Raw genomic sequence first — 23,405 nt, 5'->3', positions numbered from 1 at the left:
CCCAACACTAAGTATAGAGTCCAATAACTAGGAAGAAGAAGAAGAAGAAAGAAACACTATCCCTCAACAGTAGAGACAAGGGCTGTAAACAATCATCAGATCTCAGACTGTCAATGTCACTCCTATATATTATATTTTTGGTACTCTTTTAATAGATCATCATTTTAGATGTGGTTCCATAGCAGCTGAGCCTGAGATGTAGCTTCCTGTGCAAGTGGCTTTATGGTGAGTTATGTTCAGGTGATCAGTGATACAGGATAGGGCTAGGACAATATGTTCATGCAGCTGTGCTCGAACTTAAATGTGTGGAAAATTTTGGCCTATGATCATCATACAGTTTCCAAGTGTGGGACAAGAGAGGCAGCCATTTGTACGCCAACCCATTCACCACTGAGTACAGCACATCCATAGGGCATCTCTAGCCCAGGACACTTCACAGAAGGGGATACAGCTATAGTGGAAGAACAACCACTGTGTACCCCAGAATGGCAGAACCAGCCTGGAGGGCAGATGTGGGTGGGCCACTGCTAGTGAATGCTACTGCTGCCAGGGGCTCCTTAAAGAAAACTCTATCGGTGCATTTCAGTGATGAAGCCCATACTCCTCTTAATCCACCACTTCATAGTTTCCATTTTGATCTGGAAAATCTTGCCATCCCCCCGATTTACAGACAGTTGAATGGTTAATATTCATATATCTAGAAGAGATGTTAAGCTTCTTGGAAAGAAAATACTAGACCTTGGAGCAACATCATTGTTGGATCTGGCTGGCATGCGTGGAGGGGAATACATTGCTTTTCTCTGTAAGTCACTTGCTTCAGTCGAAAATCTAATAGCCTTGTGATCCAGTTTAGAAAAGAAATGAGCGCTGATTTTTAAATCTTGGATAATACAATATGGTAGATTCTTGAGATTTAAAACAAATGCCAAGGCCAAGTAGAATGCATCTTCTTCAGAGATCCAAGCAATTTAGAAAATGTTTTCAATTAGTCAGCAGGATTAACATCCCTGATTGCCCATCAGACATGAGAAAAAATATGAATTAGCTTGTCTGCAGGTTTATACACACAGACTGGCTTTCAGCTCCTCAGATTTAGAGGTTTTCCAGAAAAGAGATTGAAGTATGGAAATAATTCTCTAGTAGGGAAAGGATCTGCTGACTTGTGAGAGCGCAGTCTTGCTCATATGTGTGGAATCTGAGTTTCGTGTCTAAGGTTTCCCTGCCCCCTGTTCTTCCCACTGTCCTCTATGTGCGTGCACAACAATGGAGTGAAAAATCCCCTCATGCATTTTAATTCATCTTGACAATATTAATAAAATAGTATTTTATGGAAATAAAAACCTATGAATTCTTAAATATGGGGAAATCACATCATTATAGAGTTTGTGAACCTTGCCACAAAATGTGATTATTACATTAATGAAATTATTTTTATACTGCATTAACATTAAAACGCATCAAGTACTTTGAGGCATACTGTAAGGAAATATAGTTTAGTCACTGCACCTATGTAATTATTGTTAGCTTCAAAAACACCCACTTTCTTACAGTGAGGAAAATTATTTTTAATTTTCTGTAAATGTACAACTATGTCTTTAAGTCTCCAAATTTATATATACATTTTGCTATTTTTTCTATCAAAGTGACTTCATAGTTGAATGTGCCAAGACTCAAAGTATACAAATGTGTTAGGAATTTTCTAAAAATATTCAGAAAATACTTAACATGAATCAAACACGGTGGTGGTTTCTGAAAATAACAATGCACCCTCAGTTTCCTACCCATGTTGTATAATCATTTCCACATCAAGGCTTGGAAGACTAGGAATACCTTTTGCAGAGACTTGTGTATCATATTACTGCTAACCCTTACTACTTTATGCATTTAACACCTGAAATAAAATATATTACTGTATTTAAAATAACCAGAGGAGATAACAATAATCTGACAGTACACAATTTTTTTAATTTTAACACCATTGCCAACATTTTTTTGAAATTCAAGATTCTGTCCCTTTCCTAACTTTGCAAATAGCAATTTAAAAAAATTAGTTTTCAAAACCACTTAATCATTTTCTCTTATTTTCTGCCCAGAAGGAATCATCTTTATCTCTAAGTCTAGTTCATGAAAGTTAAACATGTTGGTGTTCACTTACTTGGAAGGATAGGATCACAAGTTGAAAGAGCCCATTAAGGCTTTAAATTCCAAAAAAACTAAATATATGGACCTTTTTTCCTGCTAGAGGTCATTACTTTATTGTAGCTCAGAGACACATGCTTTAACCAGTCTTCAGCTCACAGCTTTCAGGGATTCTAGTTCTACCTATGAAGGTTGGACTTGGGCATAGCGCTCACTTGCAGCTTCTAGGAAAGCACTCTTGTAGCCTTTGTTTATATCCAGAATGAACACCCAAGTGTCTTAACTGTAAGTGAAGCTCATGCCTTTATTTTTGATGACCCACACTGTCTGCAATGTTCTGACCATGGACCCCGTATTTTGCTGTTATATAAATGCTAAGAAAGGACCTGGTATCTGCCTTGTTTGAACTGGTCCTTAAAAAGCTATAAATATCTAGTTATGGAATGAAAAATCACTTAGCCATTTTATTGTGGTAATTTAATAATCTATTAAGCTTTTTCTATTTATTTGTGATATGGGGATAGAGAGAGGGAGAGAACAGAAAGAATGTGTCATTGAATAAGAGTGTGTGTGTGTGTGTGTGTGTGTGTGTGTGTTACTACCCACTGAATCATCCCCCCCACCCCCAAATGCCTGTGACACCAGGGACTGGGCCAAAGCTGAAGCCTGGAATGGAAAACTCAATCTTTGTCTCCCATGTGGGTGGCAGAGATAATTGAGCCATCGCTTGCTGCTGCTTGGGGTCTGTTACTAGCAGGATGTTGGAATAAGAAGCTGGATCTAAGTATCAAACCCAGGTATTCCTGTGAAGAATGTAAGCATGTTAACTAGAATCTTAACTGCTAGACCAAATGCCCACCTCTTTTAAATTATTTTATTACAAGGCTTTTAACAAGCCATTATTCACTGATCTAGAATTAGTCTACAAAATGAATTCTGTGTAGCTTTTAAGACATTGACATAGGCACAGTCTTCTGGGATGAGATCCATGAAGCACAGGCAATCAAAGGAAAAATAGGCAAATGGGATTGCATCAAGCTAAGGAGTTTCTGCACAGTAAAGGAACATTCAACAAAGTGAAGAGGCAACCAACAAAATGGAAAAACATTCACAAACCACACATCTAGAAAATGATAAATATGCAGAATATTAACTTACTAGGAACTTAAGAAACACAATAATGACAACAAAAATCAGTTAAGAAATTGGCAAAAGACATGAACTGACATTTTTCAAAGGATGAAATACAAATGGCCAGTAGACATATGAAGAAGCATCCAGGATCACTGGCCATCAGGGAAATGCAAATAAGAGTCACAATGTGGTGTTACCCTGTCACTCCCTCTCTTCATGGAGGAACGACACTAAGCCCTGCCTAGGCTTCATATCCGAGTCACGACACCATTATGTCGCTCCCCCTCTTCGTGGAGGAGCGACACTAGACCCTGTGCTGTTCTTTTGTCTGCTCGGCCCTCCCCGGGTTTGCTGCTGGTTCTTCCCGGGTTGGCTACCGTCCCTTCCACCTCCATGGAAGGGCGGTTCCCCCTGCCACTTTCCCCACTTCCGCGGGGGAGCGGCACACCGCCGGCCGGCTCTCTCGGGGGCTGCTCAGGTGTTCCTTCAGATAGATGTTCCTGGTGCATGTTGTCTCTCTCCTCCTTTATAGTCCTCTTCCACCAATCCCAACTCTGCTACCCACACCCCGAGTACATTGCTCTCCTCCAATCAGGAGCAGGTCCTGCTGTTTATTGGTTGAACTGGAGGCAGCTGTGTAGAAGCTGTTTCCTCCTCTCCCAGCGCCATATTGTGGGAGAGCAGATGCATAGAATAAGTCTTAATTCGAGTAACAGTCTAGTCTGAGTTGCTCCCCACATTACCCCAGTTAGAATGGCTAACACCCAAAAATCAAAGAACAATAAATACTAGTGAGGATGTGAGTGAAAGGTATCCTAACACTGGGAATCTAAACAGGTACAACCATTATGGAAAACAGTATGAAAATTCCTCAGAAAACTAAAAATAGATCTTCCATATGACCAGATATCTCAGTAGTGGGAATATACCCAAAAGAAATGTAATCAGCTTATGAAAGAGTTGCTTGTACCCCCATGTTCATGGCAGCTCAGTTCACAACAGCTAAGCTATGGAATTGACCTAGATGTCTGTTACGTATTGACTGGATAAATAAAATGTACATGATGGGGTATTACTCTGTCATAAGAAAAGAATGAAATCCTGACTTTTGCAATAATATTGATGCTACTGGAGATCATTATGCTTAGTGAAATAAGGCAGACCAAAAATGAAAATTAGCACATATTTTCTCTGATTTGTGGTAGTTAATATATACAGCATAAAAATAACTCTATATGTGCTAAATTGATACCTTTTTATTTGATTACTGTTTATAGCCTTTTGTCTATATTTCTGCTTAACAGTGGCTTTTTTATTTTTTGTTGTTGGACTCTTATTTAGTATAGTATTAAGCATTTGACTATAAGCAAATTAAAAACATTTTATCTCAAAAATAAAAAGAGGAAAGAATCATATTCTTAAAACTGTATAAAATATAAATACAAAAATTAAAGACTAAACAACAAAAAAGAAATTTACAAAGAGGTGAGAAATTTCAACCACATACTCCTACCCCTATGTGTTAATTTATATCAACAATTATTTACCAAATCATCCCCAAAATTGTTGCCAGTATATTAAAAATTGTGATGATTTATTATATTCATTCACATTGTACTTACATAATCCCAGGAATTGATGTCATATTTTACAAACAACAAAGATCTAAATAATAAAATATTTAAAGATAAATACTATCCAAACTGAATTGTTAATAAAATGTTTGAAAGAATAACATGGTGATATCAGTGACATTTATTTACCCTCAACTTCATGTTTATGGAGGACTCGCTACCACAAGTAGGGCTGTGTGGCTTTAGAGCCTAAGGTACATTACTACTTTGCCAGCAGATTTTTTTCCACTAAGAAGTATAATGAGAAAAATATTGGCTCCAAAATATGTGTTGGAATATATTAATGTTTCATATAAATTGAGATTTAGAGAGGCTGAGAAATTTGTCCTTTGCCACATGAGACTACAAAATAAACAGTGATAACACCATATATTGGAGTTGGGAGGATTAAATGAGCTCAATTGTAAACCATACACAGTGCAGTGACAGTCCCTGATAACTAGTAAGTGATCAATACGTGCTAGCTGTTAATTATCACAGAGTGGTGGAATGGCAACTACATAAAAACCTTTCAGAGTTTCCTGCCAATTGTGCATCTCAACTGATTAGACTGATCAAACACTTGGTGATCTCTGCTCACTGAACATGATCAAAGCTTAAATTTCAAGTACATGCCATGAAGTATTTGAGGTTTAGAAAGACCAGACATCCTCAGATTCACAAAGAAATAACACTCTTTTTTAAGATTTTTTTTTTTTAATTTGAGAGGCAGAGTTACAGAGAAAAGAGAAGACAGAGAGTTCTTCCATTCTTTGGTTCCCTCCCCAAATGGTTGCAACAGCCGGAGCTGGGCCGATCTGAAGCCAGGAACCAGGAGCTTCTTCCTGGTCTCCCAAATGGGTGCCGGGGCCCAAGCACTTTGACCATCTTCTGCTTTCCCAGGACATTTGCAGAGAGCTGGATCAGAAGAGGAGCAGCCAAGACATAAACGGGAGCCCAGATGAGATGCCAGCACCACGGGCCAAGGCTTAAGCTACTATCCCACAGTACCAGCCCCAGAAGTAACACTCTTGCATTTTATCTCACCACTCCTGAGATCACGGATGGAGACTGTAATGTTGATGCTGATCCCTCTCGACAACTGTTACCAACTCTTTCTGCATAGCACCCTACACAGGAATCTAATGATTTACTCCTGCCTGCTGTGCTAATAAACACATAATAAGCCTGGGAAAAGTGAGAACATTTTATTATAATACCCTGTTTGAGAGAAAATAAACAAATGGAAAACTAGTAAGACTGAAACTTAGAAAATTAGATAGAAGATTCCCTTAGTGCCTGCTTGCAGCTTGAAACTGAATTCTATTGGCGAATATTCTATGAGGAAGATTTTTCTGCTTCCTGAGCTAATGTAAACCTGAGTGCTCTAAATACTGTCTTGAATTTGTGTTTATTCTTACTGTTCTGTGGCTTCTCACTGGACACAGGTGTTCTTAGTACTGTGTTTTGCATCCTTTGCTCCTCCTCTGCATCTGCAGGTTTTTGTTATTGCTCTTCTTACCAGCACTGATTCTGAGCTGAGATTAACTCAAGTGCTTATAGCAAGGGCAAGCAGACAAGGACTCTGGGGCTCATTCGACCTGCTGTCTGTCTTAGTAAGCCCTGAGCCCATCTTTGTTCTCTTCCACCTTCCTTAATTTTCATCCTTAAACTCCCAATATAGCTGTAGCTGTGCAACCTTCCTTCTGTTTTCTAGGCAGGATGCAGGAAGAGAAGCAATGTGGAGGAAGGGGCCAAGTCTATAAAAGCATACCCTCTGCAGAAATCCTAAGCAGCTCCTACTTTTCATTGGCTGGGGTAGCTCCTTGTGATAAATTGGAAGAGTGCTGGAACTTATAGTCTAGTAGACATCCTTGCCACACCGCCACCCTTGAGCTTCTCTTTCTATGGAGGAAAACAAACGTTGATTCTGACTGGTCAAGTATTGCTAAAGTATTTTCAACTATTATGAATAATTTTCTATTTTATTCTAAGTAAAGAAAGAAGAAAACTCATTTTATCTGAGCCAAAGGTGAATCTATAAATAAAGACTTGGATTAAATCAATGCAAAGCTGACTGTCTAATTCAAAGAACCATCAATCTGGAATCGGTGAGAGCGTGACCTGGAGTAGCTCAAGGCAGCAGAGAGTGCCAGTCAATTAAGTGCTTTCATTAGTCATTTAGAAAATTAATCCTTAGAACTTAGTGATAATGTATTTAAATGAAGTGCTGATTAGGGCTGACCCTATGGCAGTTTCTTTAGGAAGTAAAGTAAACACAAAAAGTTTTTATTTAAGCAGTGTTTTGGCCTCTGTGGTTGGGCTTTATACCCTGGAGTTACCTTCAGGGAACATTAAACATAAACAGAATCAGGAGATGTCTGGACCCTAAGGTGCAGTGGTTAAGAGAGATAACCAACATCACCTCACTGGTTTTGACTAATTAGAGAAAAATGCAGATTGAATGGGGGAACTCTTATTGTTCAATATTTAATGTGATTGTCCTGCTTTAACATTTTGTGATTATACAAATTTGGTTATTAAATCTGATAGAGTTAAGTTTTCAATGTATCATGACTAATTTCTATTTCAGTCATTACATTTTGCCTCTGAAATGGAGACAGTGTTAAAGTAATTTTGGAGCACCTGTTCTATGCCAGCTACTGTAGAAGGCACTTTACACCCATCACACATTTCACATCCATAGCAATCCTGAGCTACCAGCTTCATCCCAAGTCTACGAAACAAAAAATTGAATATTGTAGAGTAAGCCTACTAGAAATATCAGTGCCAGGGTTTTAACCAGTTCTTTGTGCTGCACAATTCCATGCTCTTTACGTTGTGCTACCTTATAGGAGCATAAGTGTCACGTTTGCCAAGTACTCTACGAATTAATGTGACAAAAGTTTGGATTCTTCTGTCTTCCTCCTTTTATTGCCTGTTTAAAAAAATAGAGTGAGGAGATGAGTTCATAAGTAATACAATATAATTGTGTAAAAGCTAGAAATGAAAAAATTATATATGTGTTCCCCAAATTGGAAGAAGACTGAAACAGAAGGTCGTAGTGGCTAGAATTAAGTCAGAAAGGAACTTGAGACAAAGGCAGGGGAAAAATCAGAGGAAGATACTTATTTTGTAGTAATGTGAGCATTTAGGTGATAGTGGGGGGCGGGGCTTGTTTCAAGGTGGTCATCCAGTGAATAGTGCCTCATCCCTATCTGATTCTGGAGAAAGTATGGAAAAGCTGGGGTAAACATGAAGGCCAAAATATCTTCCAGTATGAGAGCAAAACAGACCCATGTCCCAAACCCAAGAATGATAGATACCTCCAAGCCATTCAAGAAGTCCTAGAGCAGCCAATTCACCTAAGCAGGGCAGACTGAAAGAGGAACAACGCAGAATAGCATGGCAACTGACCCTTCCCACACTACTGCTTTGATATGTCAATCAGATGTTTTCTTCTCAAGGGTGGAGGGAATGAGGGAGTCAGGAAGCCCAGAGTCACAACAAACCTTAGTCACTCATGTTAGCAAAGAAGATGGTGAAGATGGCACACAATTTGGATGTTGTCATAAATCTGTGTTAAGGCTCTAGGAAAGGAATACATGACCCAATGTATGTCATTAAAAGATTGCTTCAAGAGCTTCATATAGAAGTGTTAAGTAAGATTAATGGACATTTTGAAGAGTAATTTAAAATCACCAATATTGATGCATGATTAGATGCCATCAGTGACTATTACTTGGGACTTACTTATATCAAATCACCATTATCAATGTATTTTATATTTCATATTTTATAATGGTTACAAAAGTTTCAAGATTAGTTACTTGTATCACAGAGGAACTGATAAAACATAAAGATATTAGATACCTTAGTCTGTTTTGGATACTGTGAGAAAAAGCCATAAATTTTAAACAGCAGAAATGTATTTCTTATAGTTCCGGTGGCTGAGGCCAACTTGAGGTCTGGTGAGGGCCAGTCCTGCTTTAAGCTCTAGTTCTGAGAGGGATGGTTAGCTTTCTGTGGCTGGTATCTCTGACAAAGTACTCTTCTGCCATCATGAGCTGTTCAACTCTGAAGGCCTCATCTCCTGAAGCCATCACCTTGAAAATTAGGATTCAACACATGGATGGTCAGGGAACACAAATATTTAAACAATTAGAACAGGAATAAAAATTAAAAGTACTCATGTCTTCTACTACATGCCAGGCAATATGCTAAGTACTTTACAAATATTAGTTCATGTAATATGCTTAATTATTTAATGAAGTGAGCATTGCAATTTTTAATCCTCACTTTAAACACCCCACACAGTAGGGAAGTTGAAGTAGGAACTGGTAGTGGTAGAATTTGACTCCAGAACACAAGGATTCAAACTCTGCAAAACAGAAGGATTGGATTGTGATGTAAGCATTCGAAGATAGGTTTGCATTTTCTTCTTCTGATTTTTCTTGTTTGTTTCATTGATTTGGGTAGAAAGAATTAACTATAACAAAGAATATACTATGACAGGATTTATATACACTTGTTTTTAAAGTTTTGTACAATAATATTATTCCTTTAGATGACATCTTTGAAGAATTAAGTGCACCTTTTTAATCGGTTGACTGGGTGTGTAGTTTTTAGTAAAATATCCTAAGGCATGCTATGTTACAATAGTCTTTTGCAATCATCCATCAACTCACCTCTTATGGAGCACAGGTGATGACAGACACAAGTTGAAGTAATTAGTATTTAAAATATCTACCAAAATTGTGTTACACTTCACTAATGTAGGTACGTTCATTTATACAGTGTCTTTTTTTTTTTTTTTTTTTTTTTTTTTTTTTTTTTTTTTTTGACAGGCAGAGTGGACAGTGAGAGAGAGAGAGACAGAGAGAAAGGTCTTCCTTTGCCGTTGGTTCACCCTCCAATGGCCGCCGCGGCCGGCGCGCTGCGGCCGGCGCACCGCGCTGATCCGATGGCAGGAGCCAGGAGCCAGGTGCTTTTCCTGGTCTCCCATGGGGTGCAGGGCCCAAGCACCTGGGCCATCCTCCACTGCACTCCCTGGCCACAGCAGAGAGCTGGCCTGGAAGAGGGGCAACCGGGACAGAATCCGGCGCCCCGACCGGGACTAGAACCCGGTGTGCCGGCGCCGCTAGGCGGAGGATTAGCCTAGTGAGCTGCGGCGCCGGCCCTATACAGTGTCTTGACAGACAGCCGTCTTATTAGAACTGCTCAAATGTCCTTCAGTTCTTAACGTAATGTTCTCCACATGTGAGTGCGTTTTGCAACTCTCATATGCTTTCCACATTCCTCTGCTTCTTTTGTAAAAGCCACACCACTGAAACAATTTCCATCCACTTTGTGGATAGACATTATTCTCACTGCAATATCAGGAAAGGTAAGAAGAGGTGGTTAGGAATGAAAAGGGAGGGAACACTTAGGAAACTAGTTCAGTAGTCCAGACAGAAGCTGATGGTACCCTGGACTAAGATAGTGAATAGAGCCCTACTGTGTTTTATTTATTTGAAAGGTGGTGAGACAGAACTTACATGTGGCATGAGAAACAGAAACAGATGAAGAGAAAGAAGGACAAGGGGCCCGGAAGGGAGAGAGCGAATGAGCTACCTCTCATATGCTGGCTAATTTCCCACATGTTGAGAAAGGCCAGCACTGGGCCATGCTGAAGCTGGAGCCAAGAATTCAATCCAGGTCTCCCACCTGGGTAGCCGGGACACAACTACTTGAGCCACCATGTTCTGATTCCCAGCCTATATATTAGCAGAAAGCTAAAACTGATAGCAGTGCCAGGACTCAAACTCAGGTATAACATGGGATGGGGGTGTCCCAAGTGGTGTCTTATCTGCTATGCTGAAGGCCCTCTCCTAATCCTATTGAATTTTAATTTGATCATTTTTGATGCAAGTGCTCTGTTATTCATAAATGGACAATGCAAAAAGGAAAAATTAGATGACATTCCTACACTCAGATTTTTGATAGGAGCTAGATAAATATGATAGTACTATTCCTGAGTTAGGGAAGATGAGACTAGTGGGCATGGCAAATAATCTGTAGCACAGAATGAGTTCACTTTTTTTTTTTTTTGTATGGTACTTTTGATATACTTTTGATAACTCCTAGTGAAGAATTTAAAAGAAAAGAACAAGAGCTGATGATTATAGAACTCAACCACGTACTAAGTCAATTCACAAAGTTTATAACATGAATTTGTTGAACCTGTATAACAACCACATGTGCTAAATAGAGGACTTTTCATCCCTTTATGTAAAATATGAAGACAGCTGAACAATCGATCAAAATAGATAATCTGTGTTTAAGGACATGGAATAGTATTAGTGCTTGGAATTTACATATAAACCAGAAAAGTGTGTTTGTTTGTTTGTTTACTTGTGTATATTACTCACCGATAATATTTTGGATGCATTTGGATAACCCTGCTAGATGCTGGATTATTGTAAAAGTACTGTGTGTTAAAGCTGGGTAGAGTTGTACGTGGTGATTAGAGGCATATGAGATAAAACTCTGAAGGACAAATGAGTGAAGATGCAGTGATTATAACAAAGGTACTGGATGCCAAATTCTATGCTCCAGCAAGTTCACAATTCTACTTCACAAAATGATAATAGAGGGCAATTTAATTAAAAGATAATGGAATAAATTAAGAATGCTCCAGTATCTTTGCTTGCCTCAAGAGCATATATTTTTTACCTCATAAAAGTCACCCCAGGAATCTCACCCAAATTGAAAGAGCCTATAAATATTACACATTTAGGATAAACTATATTGAAACAAGACTGGTAGACGTGTCTGTTTAAATTATTTTCTTAGGTGAGAAGACATCTTTTCAGTTAAAAATGAACTATCTATGTTAAAGGTAAGAAGAGAAACAACTTGCCTTGCAAATTTCCTCTGCCAGATTCATTGTAACATATCATTGATTGAGTGCCAAGTATTGTGCTAAGATATCAAGCCAACTTGTAAGTTCACCTCTTAATAAATAGCCCTACAGCAGGTAAGGTTTCTGCTATAAAAGCAACAGCATTGTTCAGTTTAGTATAATGTGGTGGTTAGAAGCAAAGACTCCAGGCACCTGGGTTCAAATGACAATAACTGTAGTAATTCTCAGCTATGTGGACATTGTAGTCCACTCAGGCTGCTGTAACAGAATGCTGTAGCCCAAGTGACTTAAACAACAAACATTTGGGGCTGGCATTGTGATGTAATGGGTAAAGTCACCACCTGCAACGCTGGCATCCCATGTAAGCACTGGTTCATATCCTGGCTGCTCCACTTGCTCACCATCTCTGTGCTAATGTACTGGGGGAAGAAGCAGAAGATAGCCAAGTCTTTGGGCCCCTGCCATCCATGTGGGAGCCCCAGATGAAGCTCCTGGCTTTGGCCTGGCCCAATGCTGGCCATGGCAGCCATCTGGGGAGTGAACCAGTGGATGGAACCTCTCTCTGTCTCTTCTTCTCTTTGTAACTCTGACTTTCAAATAAATAAATAAAACTCAAGCAACAACATCAATAAACAGTTGTTTCTCACCATTCTAGAAGCCTAAAGTCTAAGACCAGGGGCCCAGTATGATTGGGTTCTGGTCAGGGCCTCATCTGGGTTGAAGACTGTACAATGTGTCCTCACCTGGCTGAAACGGGGCAAGAAAGTTCCCTGGCACATCACATATAAAAGCACTAACCCCATTTATGAAGGCTTTATCCTTGTGACCTGATACCTCTCAATAGCCCTTTTGCCTAGTGCCTTCACATTGAGGAATAGGATTTCAGTGTGAATTTGAGGGAGATGTAAATATACATCCAGTCCACAATGAACAAATTAATCAACCTCTTTGTTTCTCAATTGGTTCAATGGGTTCAGTGAATTAAATTATTATACTTCCTGGAAGCCTGGTTGGGAGAATTAAATGAATTAATTAAAGTGCTTCAAGAAGGCATGGTCTATAAGAGGCTCTCAGTAACTTGGCTACCATCAAATTTAAACATGATTTGGGACAGGGTTAAAAATTCTATCTCCTTGGGCTCCTTTGCCAAGGAGTTGCTTTGCTTCTTGGCAAATCTAGGGGTTATTAAAGTTTGTGTCAATATCCTCTGAATATGCCTTGGCAGTCAAGGTTCATCCTATGTGGTCTACATTTAGAATTGGTTGATCTTTTTGGACAACATGGACAACTGAGAGGGGACTCTGTTGTGTACCTTCAGGTATAAGCCTAGTAGAACCTCATTGATGACCCAAAAAGAATTCTTCATATTTTGTAATACAACAGACTGACACCGAATTCACGTGTTGGAAACTTAATTCTCAGTGCAACAGTGTTGAGAGGTGGGACTAGTAAGAGGTAATTAGTTTATAGGGGCACAATGTTCATGCAGGTATTAAGGCCATTATTATGGGAATGGATTAGTTATCAAGCAAAGGCATTTGCTCCCTTTCCTCCTCTTCACACATACTCTCCCCACGTGATGGCTTCCACACAACACTAAGGCCCTTCCTCAATGCATCTCTTCAGAATTGTGAGCCTAATAATCTCCTATTACTTGTAAATTGCCCAGGCTGTGGAATTCTCTCTCATGAGAGCTTACTTTTTTGGGCCCTCTATTTCTCAGTCCCCACTGAGTAAGGAGGCTTAGACCTAAATAGGAGATGAAGACTCTTCTCTATCTTCCTGCTCCCTATCACTCCTCCTAGACTTCTATATGTTCCCCTGCAGATTTTAGTCATCAAATGTTTCCTCTCATTGTAAAGAAAATGAAAATGGTTAATTTTAGATGTCTGAGACCTGACTGCTAAGAAAAGAATCACGAGGACTTAGCATTTTCCTTTTACCAGCTCCTTGGGGTGATATTGGGTTTGAGTCATCTGTGCTGGCACTCATCTGTCTCTTCCCAGACACTTTATGGCTCCTATGGAATTACTGGGTGTGCCCTATTTGATAATAATCAAAATTTATGACAAAAAAATTGTGTACAACAACTGAGAGAGTGGAATACATGAATAGGTACAGAATCTGCAAGTAAAAAGGCTTGGAATGGGAAATCTCATCTCCTAACTTCTCATAACTTTAATGGCTCTATGTATGAAATGGGTTAATAATGTCCAGTGAAAAGGTGTTTTTTTTTTTTTTGAGTGAATAGGATGACATAGATACATAGCAATTCACTAATAAATGGTAGTAGTGGTTATTAAAATTTCCTTGTTTGAAATTTCTAGCATACATCCAAGAAAACTGTACCTGTGGAGGGGGGGTCACTGAAAAGTGAATGTACACTGGAGATAGACCTGTCTTCCATGGGTATTTCCTCCACCTATTGTTAAAGGTGATTTGAATTGAGATGTTCAGTGTTCTTCAAGTACTTGCTGACTCATAATCAGTATGTCAGCAACATTGTTGTCCTTATAGTGTGATAAAACTTTGATTCTGAAAGAAGGTCGGGATGTAGAAATTTATATTAGGTAAGATAAATACCAGTGATAAATAGCATAACTGCAAATAGTTAAATTTCTTTCAATAGCTGCCTCTGGTTTTACTGTGTCTCCCTACCACCAGCACCTTTTTTGCTCTCCATTGATGGCATCTTGGAAATTTTCTAGCAATTTCTGGTCAATTTCAGATTTTAAAGTTACTTCTGTGAAATACTCAGTCATAATTTGGCTCCAAAACTCTATTCCACTGCCCTTCCATTCATGACCTTCCACTGCCCTTTCATTCATGATCTAGCTTCTCTGGTGTGTGAAGCAAAGTGCGCCCTCATAGCCCAGTCACCTCTTAGATGTCCTGCTTCCTAACACTGCTGATTGGGAGATAAATTTTCAGCAAGTGCTTTTGGGATGATACTCAAATTTGTACCAAAAAAAATAATGTACATGAATTAAATTGACATTTTGAGGTTTGATTATTGTCTATATTCCTGAGGAATGGGGAATAGTGTTTTTCTGCTTACTACTTGTTGAATTCTTTAAGTAGTATAGGGTTAAGCTTGTGATTATGAAGTAAATTGAAAGCATGTCTTTACAAAAAAGAAAAATAATAAAGGAGGGTGGTTGGGAGTGAGGGAGATGGGAGGAGGGCAGGGTGGGTAATAAACTTATGTTCTTAAAACTGTGTTTATGAAATACATGAAATTTGTTCCCTTTATATAAATAAAAAATTAAGCACCCTTTGATGAAGAAATGTATGAGTGGTGAGTGGGATGCTAGTATAGTTAAAAATTCTTCCTGAATGGGAACAGTCACCACTAAGACCCAGCCAGTGAAGGTGCATACAGAATTCATGTCTCAGGAAGTGATGGTTAAGCTGGACTTGAGAGATAACTGGTAACCACCTAAGTAGGGAAGGAAGCAATAGTTTCTAGACTAAAGGAAGGGAATGTTTAAGACACTGAAGGAAATTTAAAATGGCTACAATGTAAAAGATAATGCTAGGTAGTGCTGGAGAATATCCAGTGGCTAATCAAACAGACCTTACGGATCATGTTGAGAACAGAGGTAAATGAGTGAATGAGTTAGTGAATGAGTGGGAATCTTTTAGACATTTTCTCTCCCCAGTGAATGGCAGGGTCAAGCTTACATGGTGGCACTTTCTTTGGGAAGAAGTGGTCAGCCTATGTTCCCCAGCATTTTCGATGGGGGAAGTTGTTATGGGTATTTGGGCATAATTAAATAAAAAGGCTCTGATGGAGACATAGTCTTTCCTCCTCTTGTTTCCCTCCACACACCCTGTTGGAATGTAATTATCATTTCCTTCTGCTTCTTTCTTTCCCCTCACTCCGTTCTTTGTCCCTCCCTCCCTCTCTTTCTCCCTCCATCCTTCTATCTGCTTATTCTCTTCTTTTTTCTTTCCCTCCCTTCCCTTCCCTTCCCTTCCCTTCCCTTCCCTTCCCTTCCCTTCCCTTCCCTTCCCTTCCCTTCCCTTCCCTTCCCTTCCCTTCCCTTCCTTCCTTTCTTCAATGATTGCCTAATGAGCCTATGCATATTGCACTTGCTTATGTATAAATGTGGTTTTAATTCTTTTGAAGAAATATGAGTCATAATTATTTAGTTATTATTTTTCCCATTTGGGCTGTCTTTCTAGCTGAATGTTCTCCGTGGAAGCATATACCCCAATTGAAATGCTTATATTTTATTGTATAGATATTAACAGTCTGATGATGTCTTTTCTAAAATATTTGCTTTTTTCCTCTGTAGGCTATGTAGAAAAACATTAGGCTTATAGCAATCCAGTTGCTTTGAATTTATGACAATATGCTTTGCTCTGCTGGACTGAAAATGTTTTTACTTTGGGAAATATAATGGAAGATGTCATGTTACTGTCATTTTTGAAGTAATAAATACCACCTAGAGAAATATCATCATATGCAAACCATCTAAATATTTTATTCTAAGGTTATGTCAGGGAAACTGCATGGTCTACAAAGGGTCAGGGTGCATCTTACAGCAAAGATTTTTCTGGTTTCTGAGAAGACCTGACAGGCCCATATTGGAAACAATGGGTGGCACTAATATAGGCTAACAGCTTCACTGTCTCAAGGTCTTTGTCATTGTGTAAGGACTTGCATGTATTTCATCTAGGGGAAAGTGACTAGGATTTGCTTACAACTTAACCTGTTTTCTTGTTCATGAGGTGCCACCCTTGTACCTCCCTTAAACTGAGCTTCCCTAAATCTTCCTCCTACCTCCACATCTTAGATTGAAAGACCTGAGAGAGAAGACTAGTGGCTTTCTGCACCATTGTTCAAATCAAATATTTGACTTCTTTTTTGTGGTCATCAAAGTGAGATATAAATAAAAACAATAAAGTGGCAACATTGAAAGAGTAGTTAACAGAGGGATTACAGTGAAGAGAACAATAAAAAATTATAATGAGGATTTACAGAGAGACACATAAAGGCTAAATTTGCCTTTGTTACACTGCTGAATTCTTCAATAAACCTTGGGAGAAATATTGTCAGTTGATGAAGAAATAGGCACAGCATTATTTAATAAATTGAATAGAATCCTCCAGATAGTAAGAGACAGGTCAAGAATTTAAACCTATAGTTTTTTTTTCCTGTTTCAATCATGACAGTGGTAAAGGATTTGTAAGTGTATATATAGACCTTTTCTTTGTTTTTTTTTTTTTTTCACTTAAAATAGGTCTGTATACCGCCTACATTTGAAAGAAATGCATTATGCTATACTACTTTTTACAAAACAGAATTATAGCCACTATTTTTCTCTTATAAGCTACGTGGTATCTGATACTGAACATAAACACTGAATCTCACTTCTTCATCTGCAAAGTATTGGCTTGCAAGTCTCTTTTTAGAATAAATGTCTCCTTTAAAAATAAGTTTATTAATTAGTCTATGTATGCAACTATTTGAGGTTGATACACTTGTGGATACAAGTAAACCTCATAATTATATTCATAATCATATCGTCAATGTTATTTATATTATCACAGGGTTTACATATGAGGTATCTATTCTAATGAGGATAATGTATCATATGAAACTGTTTCAGTCTAGAAATATGGATATTCTGAGGAAACTTAATTCTCTCCTCACTTTATATGTATTGCTTTGAAGTGCTTATCTGTCCAGTGCCAGCTCCCTGAGTATCACCAACACAAGCTGTTTGTAAGGCAGAGATGAGACTGTGGTCTATGGATACCTCCTTGCGAGGAGTTGGTGGATCTCCCAGGAAGTTTCTGCAGTGAACCGTCAACTTATCTGCCTGGACAAGAGTTTTGTGGAATAATGAAGGTAAAATGCCTTTGAAGAAAGCAGAGTAGTCCAGTCCTGTTGCTGTAGACACTATGTGTGGGTGTGTCCTGCTGCCTGTGGTGGTAGATGGTTCTGTTCTCAGAGCAGGTACCAATATAGTCATTGAATTCCATATTCATTGTGCTACAGCTTTTCCTATTAGTCATCTGTGTCTCTCCACAAATGGCTTGTCTTTCTCCTTCAGGAACAGGGTAGTAGCATAATATGGAGATGGATGGTGAGGGAGCAGTAGAAGAAGTAGTCGTCATGCAATATCTTGTATATACTGCTCACTCCCCACATGCCACATGTGCTCCTTGGTCTGTTATCTCCTCGATTCTTCACAATAATAGTGTGGGATTCCGTCTATTTTCATTTCACAGATTTCTCAGAAAGAGGTTGTTTTCATTGCTTAATAAAGGTTTCTGATAATTAATTGGGCATTCTTTGAATAGCTTTATAATGTAAATCAGTCTACTATGGTTGCCTTTATTGATTCCAACAGAAATGTTAACATTTGCAGCAGATTTTGCCTATTAAAAGCTAATAGAAAACTATAGCCTTCATTGAAGTTGAAAAATATCTTACAGCAAACCAAGAAAATTCTTAAATATTTATTTTATTGGAGAATTTTAAGCACAGGTGTTTCTATTGCCATTTGATCTTCATGTGCACCCCTGTTGATAGGATCTCTGTGGACCTGGGCTTCCCTGAATCAGTCTTCGAATGAATTCCCCTCCGTAGGTGACTTTTCCAACTTTTTAAGTCTCTGCTGCCACACTGTGGGGAAACACAAAATCAGACTCCTAGATAATTTTGTTATTTTTTACTGAGGAACAATAATTTACAATGTCTCAAATTTAATTAAAAATGACCGTTATTTTAATGTAAAAGCTTTCCTGCAAGGGATATTGTTAAATGAAGCTACTGCAGATTGAGCGGAAAATGACAGTATTATTAATAGGGTTGCTTTATTGACTACTTGGGTAATGAGCTCAATTTCAAATTGTAGTCACTTTAAGAGATGCAGCCTTGGTGTAGTGAAATAATGGAGCTTTCAATTGATTATATAAAGGAGACTTCCTTCCTTCCTTCCTTAGTTCCTTCCTTCCTCTCCTCTCCACTCTACTCCCCTCTGCTCCCCTCCTCTCCTCTCTTCTCCTCTCCTATCCCCCTCCCTTCCTTCTTCCCGCCTTCCCTACCTGCTGTTTCCCATCCCTTGCTTTTACCCTTCCTACCATCCTTCTTTTCTCCCTCTCCTCTTTGCATTAAAGTTTATTGACTATATACTACCCTTTGCCAGGCATGATGGTAGTTATTATTAATATGAAATAACAGGAAACATGGTCTCTATGTCTCAACAGGGACAACTCTAGTGATAAGGAACGATATATAAAATTAAAACTAGAATATAAAGTAGCCTTGAGAGAGTTGAATACAAGATATTATGAGACAATAAAGAGCAACTTCCAAAGCCTCGGGTATTACAGATGGAAATCCAATCCTCCAGTGGATGGAGTAGATACTGTCTACAAATGCCTTGAGTACCTGTTGACACGTGTACAGTGAGTGTGATTGTTTGCTATCCTTGGCTGAATCCAATTGAAACTTATAGGGATTAAGGAAGATTATTACCAAACACAGTCTTTCTCCATAATTTAATCAGTGTCATTTCAAAATAATTAAAAGAACTTTAGATGTAGCAATAGAAATCTTGCCAACCTTCTTTGTTTTGGGGGGATTTTTATTTATTTATTTTTTCCTACAAATTTTCTTTTGGATTTTCTTTTTTTTTTGCTTTCCCATTTATTTTAAATTTTATTTATGTTATACAAATTTCATGTATTTGTATTTCATGCATGCATATTTGAAAATATAGTTCCCACCCTTCCCTCTTTCTTGCCTACACTCCAACCCTTCTTCCTCCTTTCTCTTAGTTGATCTCTGAATTTTTACAATTACGTACTTTTAGTTTACTTTATACTTATAAGATTAACCTTAACTATTTTTAATTTTTTAAATTTATTTGACAGAGTTATAGACAGAGAGAGAGACAAAGGAAAAGGTCTTCCTTTCATTGGTTCACTTCCCAAATGGCCGCCACAGCCGGCGCTGCGCTGATCGTAAGTCAGGAGCCAGGTGCTTCTTCCTGGTCTCCCATGCAGGTGCAGGAGCACAAGCACCTGGACCACCTTCCACTGCCCTCCCTGGCCACAGCAGAGAGATGGACTGGAAGAGAGGCAACCAGGACTAGAAACCAGTGCCCATATGGAATGCCAGCGCCACAGGCAGAGGATTAACCAAGTGAGCCACAGCACTGGCCCCAACCTTAGACTAACTAAAGACTGCAACAAATAGTAAGAAAAAAAAAAAAAAAAAGAAACACTAGACAGGGCCTTAAACAGTAATTGGAGCTCAAAAAATGTCAGTTTTACTCCTATACATTAATTTTTGTGCTCTATTAGTTACTATAGATCAGGAAAAACATATGGTATTTTGGGGGACTGACTTATTTCACTAGTATAATAGTTTTCACTTGCATCCATTCTGTTGCAAAAGTCAGGATTTCATTCTCTTTCATGGCTGTGTAGTATTCTGTAGTATATAAATACCATATTATTTTTTCCAGCCATTAGTTGATGGACATCTGGGTTCCACATATTAGCTGTTGTGAATTGTGTGGCAATGAACATGGGGGTACAGATAACTTTCATATGCTGATTTCATTTGGTTTGGGTAAATTCCTAGGAATGAGATGGCTGGGTCATACAGTAGGTCTGTATTCAGCTTTTTGAAGTTTGTCCGTATTGTCTTCTACAATGGCTGTGCTATACCTTTCCCCCATATCCTCACCTGCATTTATTGTTTATTGATTTCTGTATGAGAGACATTCTACCTGAGGTGACCTGAAACCTCGTTGTGGCTTTGATTTTTGCATTTCACTGATTTGTGAACTTTCTTTGGAAACATGCTTCTCGGTACATTCATTTATTTTTGGTTATATATTGCATTATTGGTGTTTATCTATTTTCTGGTATTGCTAGGAAGTAACCATCCAGTAGGTGGACTTCTATGACTCAAAAATAGAACGCCGGCCAGCACCGTGGCTCACTATGCTAATCCTCCGCCTGCGGCGCCGGTACTCCGGGTTCTAGTCCCAGTTAGGGCACCAGTTCTGTCCCGGTTGCCCCTCTTCCAGTCCAGCTCTCTGCTGTGGCCCGGGAGTGCAGTGGAGGATGGCCCAAGTGCTTGGGCCCTGCACCCACATAGGAGACCAGGAGGAAGCACCTGGCTCCTGGCTTTGGATCGGTGCAGTGTGCCGGTGGTAGCAGCCATTTGAGGGCTGAACCAACGGAAGGAAGACCTTTCTCTCTGTCTCTCTCTCTCACTAACTCTGCCTGTCAAAAAAAAAAAAAAAATAGAATGCCAATAAACAAAATCTTTCTTCAAAGAGTGTGCAAAATGGCATCATAATTGAAGGCCCTACTATTCTGGGCTATAAATATGGTAAATATAGCCTAAAATGACTCATGGTTTTTTTTATTATACTGTCCTAGTATCAACTGCCTAAAACCACCTCTGTCTGTTTTGAAGCTCAACAAATCTGTGAAGGAAGATTAAAATGACCACGTTAGTTTAAGAGATGTAAAGCCGGGCGCATGTCTGTCATATTGATTGAATGCATGTTATGCAGAGGTATGTGCCAGACAGTTTAGACCATTAGTTTTTTTTTCCAAACTCCAAACAAAAGTGGAAGATCAACATATGAGTTCCATTTCAGAGATGAGAAAACTCTGGTTTAGTGATAAACAAGTTGTCTGGGTCTCATAAAAAGAAAATGGCAGGATTTGGATAAATCCAGAACCCATGCTGTTCCATTTATTGTCAGATCACAAAGGAATCACTTAAATATCTACATCCAGATAAAATTTGCATTATCTAAATCTGCCTTAATTTGTTTTCAAGAACAATATAGTATCAATAGCGTCAGTAGGACAAGTTCAAGGGCCTCCTTTTAAAGCATACAAAAATGTATTTTCTTATCTTTGAAGTGCACACTTTTTTTATCAAGTGCCTTTTAAATTAAGCCTTCTTCTTGGAGGTGAAAGAAGACGGTAAGCTAATTTAAAAGTCTGTAATCCAGTTATTCTGAAGTACAGGTTTTCAGAGCCAAAACTCATTAGCTGCATTTCAGCAGGAAAATGAAGTTGAATCGTTTATTGTTGAATCTTTTCATGATGTGAAATAAAGTGTTTCCATTCTTAAGTACAGGTGAGATTTACAGTCTAGTGGCAATGCAAGTCAATAATCAAACAAATAAAAAGAAGAAAACAAGCTTGTTTTATTTCTCAAAGACAAAATGTCCAGTGTCCTAGCAGCAAAAGATAGGAATGTGTTCTGCAGGTGTTACCAAGAACAGCCTGAAACAAGGGTAATGGTTGTGGGTGTGTGGGATTGGAGGTGGAGGAGGGGCGGAAGCTGTTGTCCCTGGACCCTGGCACACTTTGCTCACCTATAATGGGGAAAATAGTGGTACCAGACCACAGGATTACTGAAGATTAAATGAAGTCATACAATGTAACACTGTTGATCCAGGGAGAACCTTTAGGACATTGTTCCTGCTTGATAAATGTTAATTACTTACTAGTATCTCAACAGGTTATGGAGGTAGAAATGATCCAGGTTATGTTGCTATCAGACTAACTCACCAAGAGCAGGTTTCGGTTATAATGGATACATGACATTGGGGAGCAAATTATTCTTTCTAAGGCTCATTTTCCACATTTCTAAAAAACTGCAATACTAACTATACCTGTTGTGCAAAGCTATTTTGAGTTCAAATGAAAGAATGCAAAGGCCTTGGAAAATGTAAAGAGCTACCCAAATACTGGTTGACGACATTGTCTATTTCTATTTCTAGTTTTCATAAAAATATCACCTTTAAGTTCACTTATGAGTCTGATTTACAATATAACAATAATATACAATGTGCTTGTTAGCTGGTATGAACTTTTCTAGCTGACCTATGAAGAGAAAAGCCAAGAATATCTCTGAGGGAAAGACAGAGGGATTCATAATGAATGGAAAGAAAAGGGAGTTTGGGGGAGTAGAAAAGTACACATACTAGGAATATTTTAGCTATAGATAACAGCATTCGATGAACAGTCTCATCAATTCATGAGTTGATATGTTTCATTTACAAGCTTGGAGGAGAATGCTTTCCTAGCATTGGATCATCTCACAGTGATGCTAGCAGGGACCCTCACCTGTGCTGTTCACAGTTTTCAGCCCCATCCTTGTGGTCTCACAACAGCAACGGATAGCTGACTCAGCTCCACAATCAATTTCAAGTCAATAGATGGTAGATAAGAATGATATCGGCCATGTCTGTTCCTTAGGAAGGAAGGAAACATTGCCCTGACTGTCCCCTGGCAAATGTGTATGTTGCATGGCTACTCCCAGCTTCAACCAACACTAGAAGAAATAATATTTAATTAGGTAGAAGTCTACTCTGAGCAAAATCTGAACACTAGCATGAATAAGGAATGCAGGAAGAATGGGTAGGCAGTGGCAGTGCCTGCCACAGGGCTGTCCTCAGAACTAGTGGAAGAGGGGCAGTTCTGATTAAAGCTGTGCATAGGAAGCATGATGGCGTTTCCAGTAAGTTGTTATCTGCTTTGAGGATGAGAAGCCAAGAACATAGCAGAGCAGATGAAAACAGTGAATTTTTGAACTGGTTACATGAATAGAGTTA

At 38.8% G+C, this 23,405-nt stretch overlaps 1 protein-coding gene and 1 long non-coding RNA gene across 5 annotated transcripts in view; one reads left to right on the top strand and one right to left on the bottom strand.

Moving 5' to 3' along the window:
- The window catches only part of KCNIP4 (potassium voltage-gated channel interacting protein 4), a 1,213,489-nt gene that overhangs the window by 436,628 nt on the left and 753,456 nt on the right, over positions 1-23,405 (top strand). The window lies entirely within an intron of this gene.
- Positions 5,589-9,689, bottom strand: LOC138848781 (uncharacterized). 2 transcript variants are annotated; one of them, XR_011386848.1, is made up of 4 exons: positions 9,575-9,689; positions 8,760-8,992; positions 7,663-8,476; positions 5,589-6,791 (listed from the first exon to the last, which is right to left on the bottom strand). It is a non-coding gene; the product is annotated as an uncharacterized lncRNA (long non-coding RNA). The 2 variants fall into 2 exon arrangements; XR_011386847.1 differs by having other exon boundaries at positions 7,663-7,824.

Source organism: Oryctolagus cuniculus, chromosome 2 (assembly GCF_964237555.1).
Source record: "Oryctolagus cuniculus chromosome 2, mOryCun1.1, whole genome shotgun sequence".
Classification (NCBI taxonomy): Eukaryota; Metazoa; Chordata; class Mammalia; order Lagomorpha; family Leporidae; genus Oryctolagus; species Oryctolagus cuniculus.
The sequence above is the reverse complement of the archived record's forward strand: the minus strand, read 5'-3'. Positions and strand labels throughout refer to the sequence as shown.